Here is an 18,463-nt window from a genome sequence, read left to right as displayed (position 1 = left end):
GAAGTTCTAAGATGTGATTCATTTCTCATTTGTATCGGTTTCATCCAGGACACCTCCTGAGATTTGAAAAAAGCTGTGCTGTTTAACACCTGAGTAAGCGAAAACCAGCTTCATTTTTTCTGTTTGAGCTCAACAGCATTTCAACAGCTTGTTTCTTAACAGGCAAAATGGACTAGAACTGTGAAAACACTCGATTCACTTTGGGCAATAATTCACCAGGGCTGGGCAACTTGTAAACACATTGAGAAACTGTGCCTTCCAGATTTAACCAGGGGCTGGTTGGGAGTAGGAAAGAAATCCAACATTTCTTGAAAAGCTGGGATTTTGTTCTTTTTATTGTTTTGAAGTAGAAAAAGACTCATGAAATGCAGGTGCAGCTCTGACCTCCACCTAGGCAATGAATGACTCAACGAAGAACATTATCTCCTTGTTCAGAAACAGATGTGGTGCCCTTACCTATTCCATTGCATGGCAGAAGACATGGGAACCTGGAAGTGCAAGACCACCTTCATGGAATATCACATATTCCAGTATTTTTGTTAGCTCATGTGTTCACAAACTACATCCACATGGTATAAAACCCCAGAGACATATAGTATAACATGATGCAGTTTACTTCTAAGTCAGGCCTCTGTTGTATGGCCTAAAAGCTTTGTAAGAGTTTAGCTGCAATATCAAGAAAAACCAATATAAGTGGTCCATTAATGAATAGGTCCTTGAGTGTCAGGAAGCAGACGTTGTTGGAAACTTGTGTAATATTACTGTTGGGTTTTATTAATTAAATATAGCTATTAATATGACCTTGGATTTAAACACAATGACCTCTTTTGTGAGTATGATTAGCAGATGTTTACCATAATTCTTCACTCTGTGAAAAATGCTTGTTGCACCCAATAAAAACAACCATATTTACTTTGCTAAATCAAATATTTGGAACTTGGGTCTTACTTACTTTATATATCATGGCTCCAGTGTCTTAGGCTTTCCAAGTTTAAGGTTGAGAGCCCTTGGAGTAACATATGTGGTAGATCCGGGAGTACAATGACCTATTGTATCAGGGAGTGCTTTTCCCCTTCTCTTTGGCATTGTATCTACTACAGTGGAACCAGTGTGCTCCACCAGCCTCTGGATTTTATTTTTACAGAAGGGTGAGGAGAGCATTTTTGAATCCACAAGGTTTTCTGTATTTTATCCGTTACTTGCGGGCAACTTCCTTTCCAGAAGAACTGCAGCAATGGAAGCAGGAAGCACAATTCCAGTTCTTAAAATAAAGCTGGAAGTTATTCTCCTTTTCAATTGCATCTCACCTAATTTTAGACTTTAAAAAGTCTGAAGTTTGCTGATAATTTTCCTTTTCTCCTACCAAATCCAGAATTTAGAGGTGGCAAATCCCCTTAACATCCCCCCAAATGCCACCTGCTGCCCTCAAACTGGGTGTATTCAGCATTGGTTCATAACTGCTGGGGTCAGTTTTAGTAGCTGGTCTGCTGCCTGCTTGTCTGCAGTGCTGAAAGGAAATAGCAAGGGAACAAAACTATGCTTTCTTTGGGAAACCACTCCCTTTGGAATGGAGAGATATGGCTTGCTACTTTTATTTTGTTTCCCCCTCCAAAGTAAGCAACAACACTGCAAGAATCAGGGCCAGCAAGAAAAGAATATTATTTAAAAGGCGTCATCTATCTAGCCCAGTGTATTTCAGGAAAAGGAGTCTCCTGCTTCATATTTTAAGGAGTGTAATAAAAATAGCAATCGGTTTAAGAAAGGGGCTGACGGACCGGAGAAAGTGACAGCGGCAGCGCAGGGAAATAGTGCTCCATTTATCTGAGCACGCGAGCACATTGATAACGCTGCTCTCTGCAGTAGGTGCTATCAAATCCCAGACAATTTGTATCCCCGGCGTGGCAGGTTACTTCCACGGGAACAAGTCTCCCTGACGTTATTGCAGATCATCATTAACCAGCTACTGCTGTTTGTTTGCCGTTACCTGCTGCACGGTGTTCCTGAGCCATGGATCATTTATACACCTCACCCACGACAGGGACCTGCCGCTTCCAAAAACACACCCTGCCTGGCATCTCTGCCCCTGCTTCCTTTTCCATGGGGGAAAAAATTACTGGGTGCAGCTTCTGTCTTGCTTTAACCTAAGCAAAGGTTGTGTAACGAACATTTAACAAGCTGTGAGAAGCAGCTACAGTGGGCATACACAAAAGGAGGGGCAGAAGTAATAAGGAAGAAGGATGGGCTCCTCTTCTCCATCCTCAGATCTGCTGTTGACAGGGGTGTGGGTGTGTAAGGATCCAGATAAGACTTAACGGCTCTAGGTGGGATATCCTGCTTTCTGAAGATCTTTAATCAGTTGGACTGGCATCCTATAAGCACATTTCTTGATTATCTTTTTTGGCATGTTTCGGTTTCCTTTTCCTTTGTTCAGTAATATTTGTGATTATTGTCTTTATTAAAATGCTAGCTCCTTTGCAGCTTGCAACTTGGAGGCTTTTTTTTTTTTTCTTTTTTCATTTTTTGCCAGTTTTTAAAGTTTTATTTGGTGATTTTTTCCAGCTTGATTAGTTTCCTCTCAGGAGTACTTAGTCCTTTACTGAAAATATGGGGGGCAGAGCATCACAAGTCTTTGGAAGACTGAAGCCAGTACATCTCTTGATTTGTAGCTGACAATTTGCCCCATTATATCTATCCTAAATAGTTACAGGTTAGGTCACTTGGGAGGGAAAGCTATAATTTTGTTTGAAAGCACAGTTTGGTGAAACTACATCAGCACAACTATTATAAAACATGAAGTCCTTTGTCTTCTCCCTTATAAAAATATGTAATTTCTACCCATTATCAGTATTAATACAAGAGTCCTTGCAGTGTCTTTTGATAGGCAGAATCTTGTCTTTGCTAAGCATGAGTACAGTGAAGTGCAACTTCTTTTTTAAAGGGGAATAAATAACACGAGTGAAGTTTACTAGAACACAGCAAAGCTGTTTCCAGGAAAGCTGCTGCAGAGTCAGGTAGGATATTCTGAAGATTTATACTTGGGGTGAACATGTGCAAGTACCATAATGATGCTGTAGAGAACACTGGAATAAAATATTTGATCAACAGATACACCTAAAGAAAATACTTGGTTTGGATTTCTGACTGGCTTTCAGATTACAGGACAGTTAAATGAAAGTTCCTTTAAATATGTGCATGAAAACATCATTGTGGCGGAGGGGGAAGGTCAGGTCTAGCATGGTTACCTAATTCCTTTACAGAAAAAGCCTTGACTGCCCACCAATCTCCCCTGGATTATGGATTTAGGGATGAGCTCCAGGAGGAGGAGAAGCTGCACAATGAAGGGCTGGTCTCAACATCATACTCACTGTGCAGCTGCTACAATGAGAAGCGTTTTAAAACGAAAGTGTTGCTTATCCTGGCTAGGTGTGCAATTGTTTTGAACTAATTCAATCAAGAATCAGGAGATTTATAGTGAAATATAGAGAAAAAAAAAGGAAAAAGATCAATAAAAAGGGTGGAGTAGCAGCTGTGATTAAGGAAAAAGATTACTGTTGATTTATTGATTTGGTCCTCAGTTTGCCATCTCAATCAGGGCTTTTTTTTTTTTGGTTAATGTTATTAATATTTATACTTTAGTGCTATGTGCCAATTACAGTAGATTGTAATTAAGTCTCCAGGTCTGAAAATATTAGGCCCCACGTAGCACAGAGTATTAGCATTGCATGTTACTGGAAAGAGAAACTTAAGTCTGGAAAGCTGGTACTGAGCACAGAAAAAGGCCAGCTCTCTCTGCAATGTAAGCAACACTTTTTGTGGTCACCCTTTCTGGAATGCCAGAGAAAGATGATTGCAGAAGGCTGTTGTGCCAGGCTTTTGAGTTTTGAGGGAAGTCACTCTGGCCAAGTCCATCTTCCCCTGCGTGGAGTGGGAAACGCTCCTCAGGCACATGTTGAAGGTTTCCTTTCCCCTGCAGAGAGCTCAGTTTTGGGGCACTTTTTTCTTCAGATGATGTTCTCTATTTGCTGGGTGTGGGTGTAAGACCCTGGTCTAGGGTCTTACTGCAGTGGGCAGCACAAATTATAGGAGCTCCCAAGGTCTTCCCTTTGGTTTGAGCTGCGAACAGGATAGCTGAAGACTTATTTTCTTTTTTTCTGCGTAGAGGGAAACATGAGAACTCCTTGTTGTGAAGCGGCAGAACTGAGTCACCAAGGGTTTAGTCAAAGAAGAAACACATCAGTGCAAACCAGAATAAAAAAACGTGCTTTCTTCATTACTCATTATACCACAATGGGAATCAAAATCACTCAAAAATTGTGTTACAGCTATATGTTCCTTAGATAAAATAGTCTGGAAAGAAGGGATTTTGTGGGGCTCACTTCTGGTTTATGCAGTACAATATGCAAAATCAACTTGCTGTGATTTTTTCCAGTTATGTGCAATTATGTGAGATTTAATCAAAGAACTTTGAATTACTTGCATTGCTCCATAGTGCTTGCACGGTACCTCTGGGTGTCACTGAATGAGTTGTGGCCATTTAAGTGTATTGCTCTTGCAAACAACACAGTGGGAAAATTAATTTAAAATTTCCTTTTATATCTGGATGCTTAATTTTTAGGGCTGCACTATGTTCTGTGTTAGTTTTCTGTATTTGAAGCATAAATCCCATTTTTAAGACAAACTGTAAGCAATTCTATTTTGCCCTTACAGAATAAAGAGATTTACTGTATAATATACTGGGAATGGGGGCTGAGTTTAACCTATTGTGTCAAACTTAATCCTTAACCTCTCTTTCCTGATTCCATATGGATAGGCAGTGTATGGAGATTTTGTCTTGTGAGGAATAACAGACCCCAGCAGATACTCCCCTCTAAAAAATGTGCTGTGCCCCTCAGCCCCAGGGGTCAGAGCCACGTCACCCTTATAGTCCACAAGTGATGGAGTCACCAAATCTTGGCTGGTTGGGATGATGGGGTTGTCAGCCCTGGAGAGCAGATGAACCTTTGAGGTTGGTGGGAGCACGTGGGTTATTTGGGTAACCAATTCTTCATGAACCCACACCCTGCCAGCGTCTGCAGTGGCCTTTCACGCCTGTGGAGCTGCAGCGAGTGTGTTTGTTCTGTGCACTCACTCACAAGTGCACTTCAGGATCATTAGAGGGAGGGATTTATTAGTTTCTCCCATTTAAGAAGGTTTAATTAGTTCCTGTAATATTTCATATTTTACATACGGGAAAGATACAAAATGGCTCCTGAGGAAAACGGAGCCAGCTGGAAGGGAAAAGCCCTTCTCCAAGCCCCGACCTTGGGAAGCCTTTGTAAAAGCAAAAATGTGAAATAAAAGTCTTGTCGGTTCTCAGCACCTATTTGATTTATTATTTTTTATAGAGCAACTACCTCGCAGCAGCTGGAGTTGTATATGAATTTTCTTGGTGTGAATCCACATGTAGGACAACAAATACCACATGAAAATTCCCAGTTGCCCAGTTCTTTCTGCAAAAGGCAAAACTATCCTGTGCTGGGACCAGCATTGCCACCCTCTCCACTGCTGCTTTGGTGCCATGGTCAAAGCTCTCTTGGCAGGCAGAGCACTGGGGACTTAGAAGCTTCACAGCCCCTGAGTAGTTAAATAATAGAAATACATTTTGTATTATTTTTTTCAGAAAGACCCTAACTTTGTGCATCAGCAATTCAACACGTTTGGACTTTGGTTAGTCTTGCAATGGTTGTGAAAGAAATGTGGTCTTTTTAGTTAATCTGTGTCTCAGAAAATACAGTAATTGCTATTTAGCCATACAAAATAAATAGCTACATAAAAATGAGCTCCTCCCCTAGGAAAAGAAATAGAGCCTATAAAATTTATTTTGTTGATCTTTGCTTGCTCTCTTGCAGCTGCCGGAAAGGTGGCTTTGCATTTGCAGAGCTTGGTGCACAAATAAAGGAGTAAATAAAAGGGTTTGCTGACGCAAGCGTCGTGAGGAACACGCAGCACGTGAGTGGAAAACCACTCCAATGGGCAAACAAAGCAATGTGCTGCCTCGAGTATCCTGGGCAAACCTGGGAGGAGTGGAAGGCAGTAGTGATTTTTTGTCTTTTTTAGTGTGAATGTTTTTAAAACATTGCTGACTGTCAGTGTCAACAGAGAAGTACAGAGGAAGAAAAGCAGAAATAAAAGTGTGACTGGAAAGGTGCATCAGAATACAGTAATTACAGAAGCTTTATTTTTGCTGCCTTTGATGCCAGCATAAGTACGTGAAAACTAATGCACTGCAGAGGACAGGTTTGTGGTTGAAATACACTTGATAGATTTTGACAAATTAAACAGTTGTAAAGATGTTTGGAAGTTTTCCAGATCTTTACTGTTATTTATGTCACTGAACTAAAAAATCAGTGGTTAATTTGCAGTTCTTATAATTTTTATGATACTTATGTTGTTGTAAATTTAGCAGCGTGCAGCATCAACTCAGCGGGATACATTTTATGTTGTCAGCTACCTTTTGATATCATAATAGATTTCAGTTGCCAAAGCTTCAGGGAGAGAGAGAATAAAATGTACAAGTGCGCTGTGTGAGTGCTTGGATCAGACCCAAGTAGGAGAGGAGTTGGTGCAGGGTGGTCCCTGAAGCCAAGCCTGGTCCTTGGGGGACAGTAGAGATGCTCCAGAGTCCTCTGCCAGTGGTGGCAAATGTGTTTTAAAGTGGTAAGGATGGATAAGATGCTGGTAGGATTCACCCCTGCAGTATCTTCGGTGGGTCTTTGAAGTCTGAGTGGCTGCTTAGAGCTGAAAATGGCAGCAGTGCAGAGCTCCTCAAGTCTGGTCCCACCACATGGACCATCTCCTGAGCCTGCACCCCAGCAGTGCCCAGTGTGGGCTGTGCTAACAGGTGGCAGGATGAGATCTGGTCTTAGAGCAGTTGTCAAACTCACGTGTGTCTCAGTGTGTAACCTGGGTTTGGGGAATTCTCCACACCCCCAGTTTACTTCTGCTAGCAACTTTCTCCATACACAGTGGTCCCACAGTGTGTTTCCTGGGTAAACACAGACTAGAGAGAAGAGCAAGTGAATCTCCAATGTGATGTGGTTGGATGTGGTTAATCAAAAAGGGAAAGTCCTAACTTGTATTTTACAGAGTGTCTCTGATGCCTGAATTCACACATCTTTTTTATAGATACTTTTTGCACTATTTTTCTTTTTGTGGAGACTCTATTCTCTGTATTTATAGATTTTCTTCTGTTGTCTCCTATCATGGGAGATGGAGAGACATCTTAAATTTAGGTGACTTAAAGAAGAGATGTAATTGTTTCCCTCTAGGAAGGCTTTTTTTAGTCGTTTAAAAATACTGCTTTTAATCTCAGGAGTGAGACCTGCCTCAGGAATATGTCACACATGGAATGGACTAAGCATAAAGCCTAGCCATGCCCTTCCCATCTTCTGCTTCTTTCAACATTTGCCCTTTGCCTTCTAAGCCTGAAAATGGAAGAATTTATTAATGGTTGTTTCCTCAGTGTTGGTGGCATTAGCCACGTTTCTCAAGGGCGTTTCATGTGCTCTTTCCACTCTAACGGGATTGTCCATTGAGTTCAGCTCTGGCACGTTGGGAATCCATTTGCACAGATAGCTGATTAAGCTGAACCTTCCTCATCCGTAGGTAATCCCAAAATACGCAAATTGTTAGCGTGAGATTGGTTTTTGAACATTTTTAGGTTTATAATTAAGCGCTTTGTAGTTGTCCTCCACCTCCACCTCCCTTCTCATTGGAGTCTTTAGCTGACTCCAGCTCTCCCATTTCTTTTTTCTTTCTTGATTATCTCTTTATTTCCTTTCTTTTCCCCTGGAGGTAGTTTTATGTCTAGCTCTTTCTCTGGGTACTGCCTCAAAGCTGCAGGGCTTGGTGCAGATTTTTGGGCACAAAAAATTTCTGCAAAAAGAGCATTCTGCCACTGCTTGGAGTTTTGCTGGGTCTTGCTTCCCAAGATGACAATGTCCAGTGCTGGACTGAGCACACTGCTCTGGGGGGAAGACACTGATTTACTTTTGACTTGAGGAGAGATTGGAGATGGGACAGCTGAGATGGGTTTGTTTGGAAATTGCCAGCCCAGAAGGAGATTAGGTGTTGGTGTGAGCAGCAAGGAGCTCATGTTTGCTTGTGCTCCTGCACTGGTGCTCTTCTGGTGGAAGATGCTGTTCTTCTGTGTTGGAAGAACAAATTTTCCTTGTGCCTTGCAGCAGCAGACTGGTATGTTAGTCTGCATTCGCTGGCTAGACTTACTCTGGCTAATGTTTGCCAGATTCTTCTATTACATATTAAAATAAGATTGTATGAGTGGGTTTTCTTTTTGTGTGTGTTTCAAAAAACTAGGCCAGCCCTAACAAGCACATTTTTGTGTTTTTGTTGTTTTTTTTGCATTTTGTCATTTTACATATTGAAAAATGGAATGCAAAAAGAAAAAGGAAAAGCCTGCTAACATCAAAAAGAAATAAAGCTTTGCATTATTCTGCATAAGTGTTAAAATCTGACTGATAGTTTGTATATACAGACTTCGTTCTTTATGGTGTTTCCTTTCCCCACCCAAAAATCACAGATGCTATGATAAAAATTAATGCTCTTTTAGTAAATGCTTTTCTTTTCTGAATTTGGCCTAAAGAGGGTCATACAGTGCTTTTGTTACTAATAAAAGTGGCATGATTTAGGTAAAAATAATAGGCAGAAATTAATTTGTTGGGGCAGGATCTTCTAAAACAAAATGCAGAGCATTTCTACCTCCTTAAATCTAGCTATGTTAATACCGTAAAGTTTTATTTTAACCATTAGGATAGTAGCCCTGTTTGAAGAATTCAGCTTTAAAAAATGTCTTTGTAAATTGAGATTTTAGGACTACCTATTTGGAGGATGTTCTGTATGATAAATGACCCTTATAAGACAAAAAAAAAAAGTAATTTTGCATGTCTGCTCCCTAGGATGTGTGATAATAAATGAACATTTTATATATCATTATATATATATCATGGCAGAACAAAGATCAGAAGATATATTATTCATTATTTCTGTTACTTCATATTTAAAAGGCAAAGGTTTTTGCTTCCTTGCCAAAACAAGGGCTACAGAATGTATTTGTAATAATCCCCACAAATATGAAGGGGAGGAAGATCTTCCAGGTCATTAGCACTGAAGAAAACAGAGGTGCCTGTAATTGTATTCATTTGAACATTAATACATTAATGCTGAGATTTAAGTACTGTTACTATTAAAAATTAAACTGGAGGGGCAGTGTGCAGATCATATGCTTTAGTGTAAGTTGTCAGGTGCAGTATTTGCATATTTAGCCTGCCATTCCCACACTAAAATGGATGTTTGAGGCTGCATCTGGCTTTCCAAGGGGCGCTTTTTACACCACCCCATCCTGGTTTCATTTTTGGCAATAGCATTTCTTTTCATGGATGCAATTGCACCACCTGAGCAAAAGTTGCAGCAGTTAAAATCAGAGGAGGGTAAGGAGTGACTTGCTTGCTGTCCTGAAGTCCTCTTGTTCTTCTCCCTGTCCTCCCCCTGCCGTGCCCACAGTTATTTTGCAATATGCAACCCCCTCCGAGCACTGCCTGCGGAACTGGAGTAGCTCTGGCATGTAGATTTCCCAGTGGGAGAACTTGTGTGAATGGTAATTTTAATGAGACCTGATTTAAGCAGTAGAATAGATCCATAAAACTAATACAAGCAGACTTTCAAGAGCTCTACTGTTTGTCAGGGCAGTGAATTTTAGAGGTGCATCCATTGGCTTGGTAAAGAATATTATAATCTGGAAAACTTAGTCTGTATTAATTCAGATTGTTTCTATGCAAAGTACTATTGAGTGTGTCTCGAATCCAGGGCAGGCCAAATATAGACTTTTATTTATTTTTGAGTCTCAACTTCGTCCAAAAATCGTGCTGGAACCACAGGACCTGAAAGCTGTGCTCTATATGAATGAATGCAAAGTCTGTATGAGTGCACACAGCTGTGCCTCCAAGCTGTGACAAACCCTTAGCTTTGCTTTTTTTCCCCTTCATTTAAGGCCACCGCTTGGTCCGTATGTATTTCAACTTCTCCCAAGTTGTCACACCTAGTTATATATGGCAGTAACTCGGGTTTCTTTGGATACACGGAGTTTTTCTGTGAAAAAAAAGGCATTACACCCATCCCAGAACCTGAATCCTGCTCCACGTAATACACTTGGTCCATGGCTTTTATTTTTCATCCTGGTGCTCTGGAGTACCTCTTGCTGTTGTGGAAATTGTGCAGTTCTGGTTGGCTTTACTAAACTGTTTTCTTTCCCTGCTCTCCTCCACAGCCTCTTCTCCATCCTTGTGGGTTTTTCCCCATCCAGCTCTTTTCATGTCAGTTATCTCAGATGGCAGCAAGGAAAGAGCAGCTGTAGGAAGCTCAGGGCAGGAGCTTGAGATGGGAATGGGGGCATCTGGAACACCAATAAACAGTAGAGAACAAGGGGCAGAGAGGCAACATAGGGAGAAATAGAGGGAAAAGTGAGGAGGAAAGGATGGAGGCAGAGGGCAAGAAGGGAGGGAGGCCAGGGAATGTGTGTGAAGGTGGAGCAGAGGGATGCTCTGTGCAATGGGGGCAACACCAGCTCTGCCACCCCTTCCCATGCTTGGGCATCCCACTGACTGCAGGGACAGGGGCAGAAAGGAGGTGGCTTCTGGCAGAGCTGGTGATAGAAGGGACATGCATTTAAATAGGGAAAAAGTTTATTTGCTTTTTCTCGCAGGAGATGCTAAGTGATTTTTGCAGTTTGAGTAGAGTGGCATTATTGTACTTAGCTCTGCATTTATTAAATAAATTTGTTCTCCAACTCAAGTGTTAAGTGTGTATTATGAAACCTTGGAGCCAATCTTAGTGGTTGCAGTGTGCAAATATTTTTAAAATTAAGTAATTAAGCAGGGCTTGGGCTGCAATGTCCACTGAAGTGATTTATTAATTGAATGGTTTGATTAAATTTAATGTTATTTTAGTTTATACAGAAAGGGTTGGTATCTGTTTCACAGACAGGGACATCTTGTGGGGCTGTCAGTGATGGTTCAGAGGTCCTTAGGAGGAATCTTTAGCACCCAATTAAATATTAACCAAGAAGATGTGACTCGTTCTTTCTCTGTCCCTGAAACTGTGTTTTGACATCTAAGGCTGGTGATAAAAATTTGCTCTGCAGAATCACTTGCAATGCACTCTATTTATCACTAGATTATTTCCAAATTAATCACACTAAAAATCTTTCCATTGTAATTGTGCTGGGGCTCAGCGCTGTATGATGTGTGTAAATAAAAAATGCCCTTTTAATTCCACGTTAACTGTGTCTTGCTGCTGTTGCAGCCAAACTGTATCTGTTTCGGTGGAATGTCATTTTAAAGGTATTGTGGTTACTGAGCGGCAGCTGTGATTGAAAAGTATGTAAACTAATCTTTAGTTGCTCGTGTCATTTTTATATTCTTATGTCAGAACACAAGAAAGCTGCTTTAAATTTGTCTTTCACTGTGTATTAATTTTCAAGTCTAATTTTTCTTGGGTTAAAGCATATACTGCGTTCTCTGCTACACATTACCATTTGGTGCCAAAGTAAATGGCTACTTGTGAAAAAGTACAAAATTAGTTCCTGCTTGATTACTCTAAAATACATATTTATTTTGATAGGGAGAGTTTTTATTGCCAGTGTATAAAGGACAAATGTCCTGTATGGTATCGGTGACTTAAAAGACAAAGTAATCAAGCATCATATATTTATTACTGTGAAGAGCAGAGCTGTGCATTGCTTTCCCAAAAACAAGAAGGAGGTTTTGGGACTTCTTTTTCCTTTTTCTTCTAGGCTTGCACTATGTGTTGTTCTGCTCTTTTAAATGTAGACCATTCGAAATTAAATCTTCAGCTAATATGTCTGCATAAGAACTTCTTTGTCTCTTGATGCCCAACCATTGAAAATTAAATGTGTTTGCGGATAAGTATTTATTCATACCATACCTCGCACCTGATCTTGTGTCAGTATGACATCATCTTTGCCACAAAGACTTCTGGTGGTTTAAAAATGTTCCGTTGTGAAATAAGTGGGAGAGGTAGAAAAGGGGCAAGGAAGGCAACAAAAATAAACTGCTAGTGGGATTTGATGTTTTGCCAATTAAAAACAAAATATAAAAAATCATGTTCTGAGGTCCACATGCTGCCTTTGATCCATACACAGGACTTCCATTTGTGCTGGTGGCTGTTCAGCCTGCGGAGGGAAGGCTGTACATGACTTAATTTGTATGTTGTGGGAAGTACATTTTCCTAGCATGTGGTCTAGCTTACTTGAAGAATCTGAAATGCGTTATAAATGTAAATGCTGTGTTTAAGTAAAACTTCATTATGTTTTGGTGGTTTCCAAAAATGCACAGGATTTGACCTTAAAGTGTTATTTCAAGGTGTTATGATGTATGAGCTAGACTTTGTAGTCTTCTAAATTAAATCTTTGAACATGTTATTATTGTATTTTGGCATCGGCAAGATGTAGTTCTCAGCTATTTTTTGTCACAGCCTTCATTTTTCTAACAGGAGTAACGAGACAGGGCCAGATTCTTCTGTAAGAGGCGTGTGCAGGATGGGGATTACCCTGCCTTCACCGTGGTGTAACCAAGGATGGGTCTGCCCTTGGCATCCAAGTCCAAGGGCACGGCGACTCCTCGCCCATGGTTGCCATCAGCGCAGCCACCACCCACCACCACTGCCTGTGACCACTGCAGAGCCCCGCGAAGGATGTGGTGAAGGGTTTAGCATTTGGATCCAAATCTGGTTCATATATAAAAGGGGTTGTGTTTCTGTTTGGAAAATATGAGCCCCTTTCACGTAGCCCAGGTGTGGATTAGCTCTCTAAACCATTTTCCCATTCCTGTGTTTGTGGGGGACTATTTTCAGTTCTTACAAAGAGGCTGTACAAGTCAAGCCATACAAACAGCAGAAGCAATCCAAAAGTGGATTAAAAACAAAAAAAAAAAAATTAACAAAGTGTTTGTGATCTCAGGTTAGTAGTCTGGATGAGGAAGCAGACATAACCGCTACACGTATGCTTTTTTCCAAAGAAAATAACTGCAAAACATTTCCACCTATGCCATGAGTGCTCAGGGCTTGTATTTCTCCTGCTCTGTGTAGCAGCCATCTGTTGGTGTTACAGCAGGGCCGTGGGGCACCGTCCCCACCGTGCCGTGTCCCCCGGGCAGCACCAGGCACGGGGAGTGTGCCAGCCAGCCACGGGGAGAGGCACGGCTTGGGCCAGGGTATGTTGTTGCAGAAATGTCGATTAAGAAGAGCTCTGAGTCAGCCCCCGGGGCCGTGGCCATAGGTCGGTGAAGCGCCAGAGAGAGAACGTCTTTGTAGTGTTGTTTTTGGTACCGGTTTCACGTTGCGCACTCGTGGTATGAATCACGATGGTTACAAGGATGATTTTCCCCTCAAGGAAACAATCCCTCCCCCAAAGAATCGTGGAGCCACCCTTTTGGACACTTTGCATGGATGGCTTTCTGTCTGTCTGTCCTGAGGTGGTCTTCCACTGCAGGGGTGGGAAGGGAGAGCAGCATGCAGCCAAAGCACAGCAGAGGCTCGTCCTCCATCTGTGGCCAGGAGTTTCCCATTTCCCTCCTTCATGAGCAGGCTGGCTCCTTGATGGGGGAGGCCTGAAAAATTCGTGCAAATCTTCAAAATAAAAGACACATAGGATACCCCGCTTTCCCTCTGTCACTCCTTCCCCCTGCATCCCAAATAGGGTAGTGCTTAGAAATGCATCCAACCTTGAGTTCAAAACGGATCGCTTACCCGTGTTTCTTTAACAGCTAATTTTGCTGGCATGTTATTATTCACCCTCTGCTATTTTCAAACTGTGACACAAAACTAGAGAGAAGAAGAGATTGAAATTTTGACCGGTACATTATCGTGATACCTGAGATGCTGTGTTGATATGAGAGTATCTTTACCACAAGGACTTTCTTGGTGGTTTTAGAGATCCCAGTGTGAATAAGTAGAAAAAAACAGAACTAATAGCTTAAGAAGCAAAAATATTTTTTTCTTAAAGAAATTGATTAACATGCAAATATGTACTGTATGCATATTAAATATCATTTCAAAATGTGATGGGCAGGAAGCATAAGTGATGCCATTTGGTTTTGTGGCATCAGTGTGGGTTGATTAAGGGGGTGGGGATAAATTTTGGGGATTATTGATATAGCATGAGTAGAGCCAGATGGTTGTATTACACATCTTTTGTGTTCTTGTTTGCTTCTTAAAGCAGTTGCAGAATTTTGCCCTGGGCAAAATTTACTCTTTGCTCGTATGTTCCCCTGTGAATTTACTTTTGACAAAGTAGTTCACAAAGAGGGGAAACGCTGTGCCCACAAACTCGTCTCTTCCCTTCACGTTTGTGAAGCCAACAGCCCCCTACTTCAGAAATATTTTGTAACTTGTGAAATAAATTAGCAGTAGGTGCAAGTTCAGAATGTGTGTGTGTGTGTGTTGTGTAGCGCTCCCCCTCGGTGTGCGGTATTGATTTACAGAGAATGCCAGTTTTTAAATTTTCCTTGAGGTGTTTTGAAGAAGAAACACTGGAAATGGCAACCAGTTCAGTTTAATGCACTACTTATGTAGTGTTCTTCCATTAAAGAAATGTTGTCTTAAAGATTAATGAGCTAATTTTTCCACTACTCATTTTTTATTTTAAGTTTTGAGATTGTGGCATACCTGATTCATGTGATCAAAAACACATACTTTGTGGTATTCAGGTTGAGTGGGAGAAGGTTGTGCTAGGTAGGTGTTTGTGACATTTGTTGGAACTGCTTATCACCGGAACCACCAAAATTTACATGTGTTTGTTATTTCCCTTTGAAAGCAATTTTTTATTTCCCATAAAAAGATGGGGTTTTGCAAAGGCTTTGTAAGAAAGAATTTATGTCTTGTTCCTCACACCAGTTTTTGTGGGTGTGTAACTCCATTGACTTGGATGAGGTTATTCCTACCTTACATTGCTGTAGGCTCCTGGATGATGGGTTCCCTCTACATCAGGCAATTACAGTGGAAACAGTCCTACTTGTAAACATGTTTTGTCCTCTGCCTGTGTCCCTGTGTGAAATGTTTGTTTGCACAAGGTGAGGAGACTCACCTTGCTCGTGGTGGTAGGACTTTGATAGGGGGCCAGTTCGTGCTGACACTGATTCTGTGGCCTCATGTCTGCATCCCCTCTCCACACAAAATCAAGCCCCATTTTTTGCTCAGACTGAGAGCAGCAATTTTGGGCCCACTTTTTAGAACCAGTACTTGATATGGAAATGGGGATGGGCAGCTCTGACCCCATTGAAATCTCTGAGTAGTCCAGTCACAAGTCTGAGACCAGAGCAACTTACTCCTCATAATGCTGCCATTGTGCTCATCCAATCTGATCAGTTCTGGAAATGTTTTAGTAAGTCTATCTTACAACACTATAAGAAGATAATCAGCTGCCTTAGAAGGTCCCCATCTGGAGTATAGAGTTCTTTTACTGAAAGATGTTTTGCCTTTCCGAGATAGCTCTCGCATTTCATCATCTGTTGTGCAGAGATGAAGTGCATATGAAAAGTCAGTGACTCTGAATCCATCTGTTGTTATTATTTTCCACTGATAATTGGCTTGAACAATGAAATGTCTGTGTCTGTAGCCTTTGAAACTGTACACCCTGTTTATTTTCTGGAGGTCTTGCTCCACTCTCCCCCCCTGGTTTTTTTCTTTCTTTCTTTTTTTTAAATTTTTTTATTTTATTTTATTTTTTTTTTTTTTGTTTCTTTTTTCTCTCAAGCTCATAACTAGTGGAGCTTGTATGAAGATGACATCTTTGACTCTGTGCATCAGTATGTGTCACTCAGCATCTAAAGCTTGCCTGCCAATTTTTGTCAGGGTCCTGTGTCTGTGCTGTGTGAGTGTAGAGCAGGCTTACAGCAGGAAGACTGGCAGATCCAGAGTTCATAGATACCTTACCTGAAATGTAGTATTTATATCACTTTCTCTATTAAAATATTAATTTAGAGACCAGTATCTAATACCTATGGAATTAGATACTACCTGCAATTGTGTAATATATTCAGTTGCATCCAGTTTTGCATGATGCAGGGTATTAATATTGGATTCCACTAACAGCACTTCCATTAGCTTGCTCAACCAGTATGAGATATATATGAGCAGGGAGGCATAACTACCAGCCAGAACTGCCAAAACAGTCATTAGAAGCTCCATTGGGATGGACAAAGGCTTTTACACAGTGATACACTGATTAAATTTTGTTCTATGGTTTATTTGCATCAAGGTTAGATCGGTATCATCTATGTGAACCGTATTATCTGACGCCTTATTTGGAAGGTCATTTCAATGCAGAAATGGTCAACGGCAAGGGGGCTCTAAAATTTCTCGCGGGATTCTTTCTTGGAGGATTTTTATCCTGTTAGGCTTGACTAGCTCATGTTATCAATGTTTTTGTGCTTTAACCTGGTGAGTTTATCCAAGGAGGTGTAAAAACTCCCTCCATACCATACGAGCTCTCAGTGAAACTGAACACGCTCGATGCCCATTAAAACTGTGAGTTATATCCAGTATCCTTTGAAATAATCTGTGACACATGCTTGAGAATCCAGTAAATGTGTGTTGCATCTTGAAAGGCTGAATTTTCCTGTGCCTGCCTGTGTGTAAGTGCTCTTTCAGAATGAAATTTCGGAGCCGGACGCAGTCGTGTCGTCCATGTTACGCTGTAGTCTGGAGCAGCAGAGAGTAAGGCAGAGGAGTATAATCTTATTTGTGTTTCAATGGCAATCATTTAATACTGCAAGTTATTAAAAAATAATTAAATTACCAAAACCAACATGTAGCTAGGACTTACAATAAAAGGTCAATGTGATTTGACTCCTTAAGTTAGGAAGGGACACTGGTGAATTCCAATTGCTTTAAAATCGTGCTGCTTCATTCTATTTCTGGACTGGAAGGATAAACGAGACTGAAAAATTATTTATTTCTCTAGAAGGAAGAGTAAATCCTAGTATATAATTATGTATATTCAATTATAATAATAAATGTTTAGATGTGTTTGGTGGTTATCATAGTCTCTAATTTAGTTGTTTTTGAAGTAAATATAGTTTGGAGGGGTCGTTTCATGAGAGCAGTATTTTGAAAATAATGTTTATAAGGGGTGCTTCAGAAATTTCTTCCTTTTCCCCAAATAAACTAGTAAATAGGTGTGCAATACGTGGTGATTCATAACAGCTAAAATAGGTCTGTGTCTGGAATGTCTTTTACATAGTAAACAAAACAGGCACAGTAAAAGCAAATACAGATTTAATCTGTCAACTCAACCAAAAGTCTCCATATTAATTTTAAATCCTTGTTAAGAAAAGGACGGGCCAGGAATGTATTGGATTTCAGTACAGTTAATGAAAATTAATTTTACAGGTGGTGTTTGGTTGTGTTTCTTCTGCTGTGGTGAGATGGGTGGCTGAGCCAAAGTGGGCACAGCACACGATTTCAGCTCTGTGCCAGAGAAATGCTTAGATTAGAAATGAGCGTTTGGCGTGGAGTTGTTGGTGCTGTTGTTATTTACTATCAGAGGAGCAGAGCGTTTAGCGCTATGATTTGATTTGATTTTGCAGCTCCTATCCCCTTAAACAAGCTGTGTAGCTTGTCAGAGATCAGGACAGGTAGAATGCACAGCAGGCGTCTGATTTGAGCCAGTTACTCATTTGCTGAGTGTTTGTGTTTATGCAAAGGGGCCTCTTCCTGCATATTTAATCTAGAGTAAGGCAGTGGCTTTTGTTGTGTTTAGACCACATACCTTCAGTCCTTCCTTACACTGCAGCCAGTGTTGAAGCACAGAAAGGCTTGATAGTCAAAAGTGCTTTAGTGTTTTCAAACTCTCAACTTTCTACAGTTGGTTGGGAATTACTGTACAGCTCTAAGCCTTTTTCTTCCTCATTAATGGGTAAGTTTGCACTCGGTAGAATAAGATACTTTTGTTTTTGTTCCTATTTATAAATGCACAAAATATTTGTTTGTTTGTAGTTGTCCAAACCTCCTTGAGCAAAACTGGTCTGCTGAGGGAGTTTGTTGCACAGAATTAGATCGAGAATACAGGTGTTTCTGGAATAGACTTCTGAATTGAGTATTAAATGCCATATTGCAATAGGCAGGTATTTGCGGGGCGGGGAAGTGGGGGGGGTGCAGGGGGGATGAGTTCGGTGTTATTATTCTTTGTACTAACAAATCCTGTTTTGTAACTGTCCTGAAGATAATGCTTCCATTGTTAGCTAAAAGCTTTCAAACAGTGAGCAACGCAGAACTGCAAAAGAAGCAGCAAAAAAAAAAAGAAAAAAAAAAAGAAAAAAAAAAGAGGAAAAGGAAAGGAAAAGAAAAGAAAAAAATGTGATTCTTTGTACTAACAAATCCTGTTTTGTAACTG

The 18,463-nt window shown here is 40.7% G+C and overlaps 1 protein-coding gene across 10 annotated transcripts in view; it reads left to right on the top strand.

Moving 5' to 3' along the window:
- The window catches only part of FOXP1 (forkhead box P1), a 373,214-nt gene that overhangs the window by 131,135 nt on the left and 223,616 nt on the right, over positions 1–18,463 (top strand). Inside the window, exon 1 of one of the 10 annotated variants that reach the window (XM_015640590.3) lies at positions 17,606–17,986. The exons of the other annotated variants lie outside the window; for them this stretch is intronic. The gene's annotated coding sequence lies outside the window, so the exon portion shown is untranslated. Of the gene's footprint in view, positions 1–17,605; positions 17,987–18,463 lie in introns of those variants that run through there. 10 annotated transcript variants of the gene reach the window in all.

Source organism: Parus major, chromosome 12 (assembly GCF_001522545.3).
Source record: "Parus major isolate Abel chromosome 12, Parus_major1.1, whole genome shotgun sequence".
In the NCBI taxonomy this organism is placed as follows: domain Eukaryota; kingdom Metazoa; phylum Chordata; class Aves; order Passeriformes; family Paridae; genus Parus; species Parus major.
The sequence above is the reverse complement of the archived record's forward strand: the minus strand, read 5'-3'. Positions and strand labels throughout refer to the sequence as shown.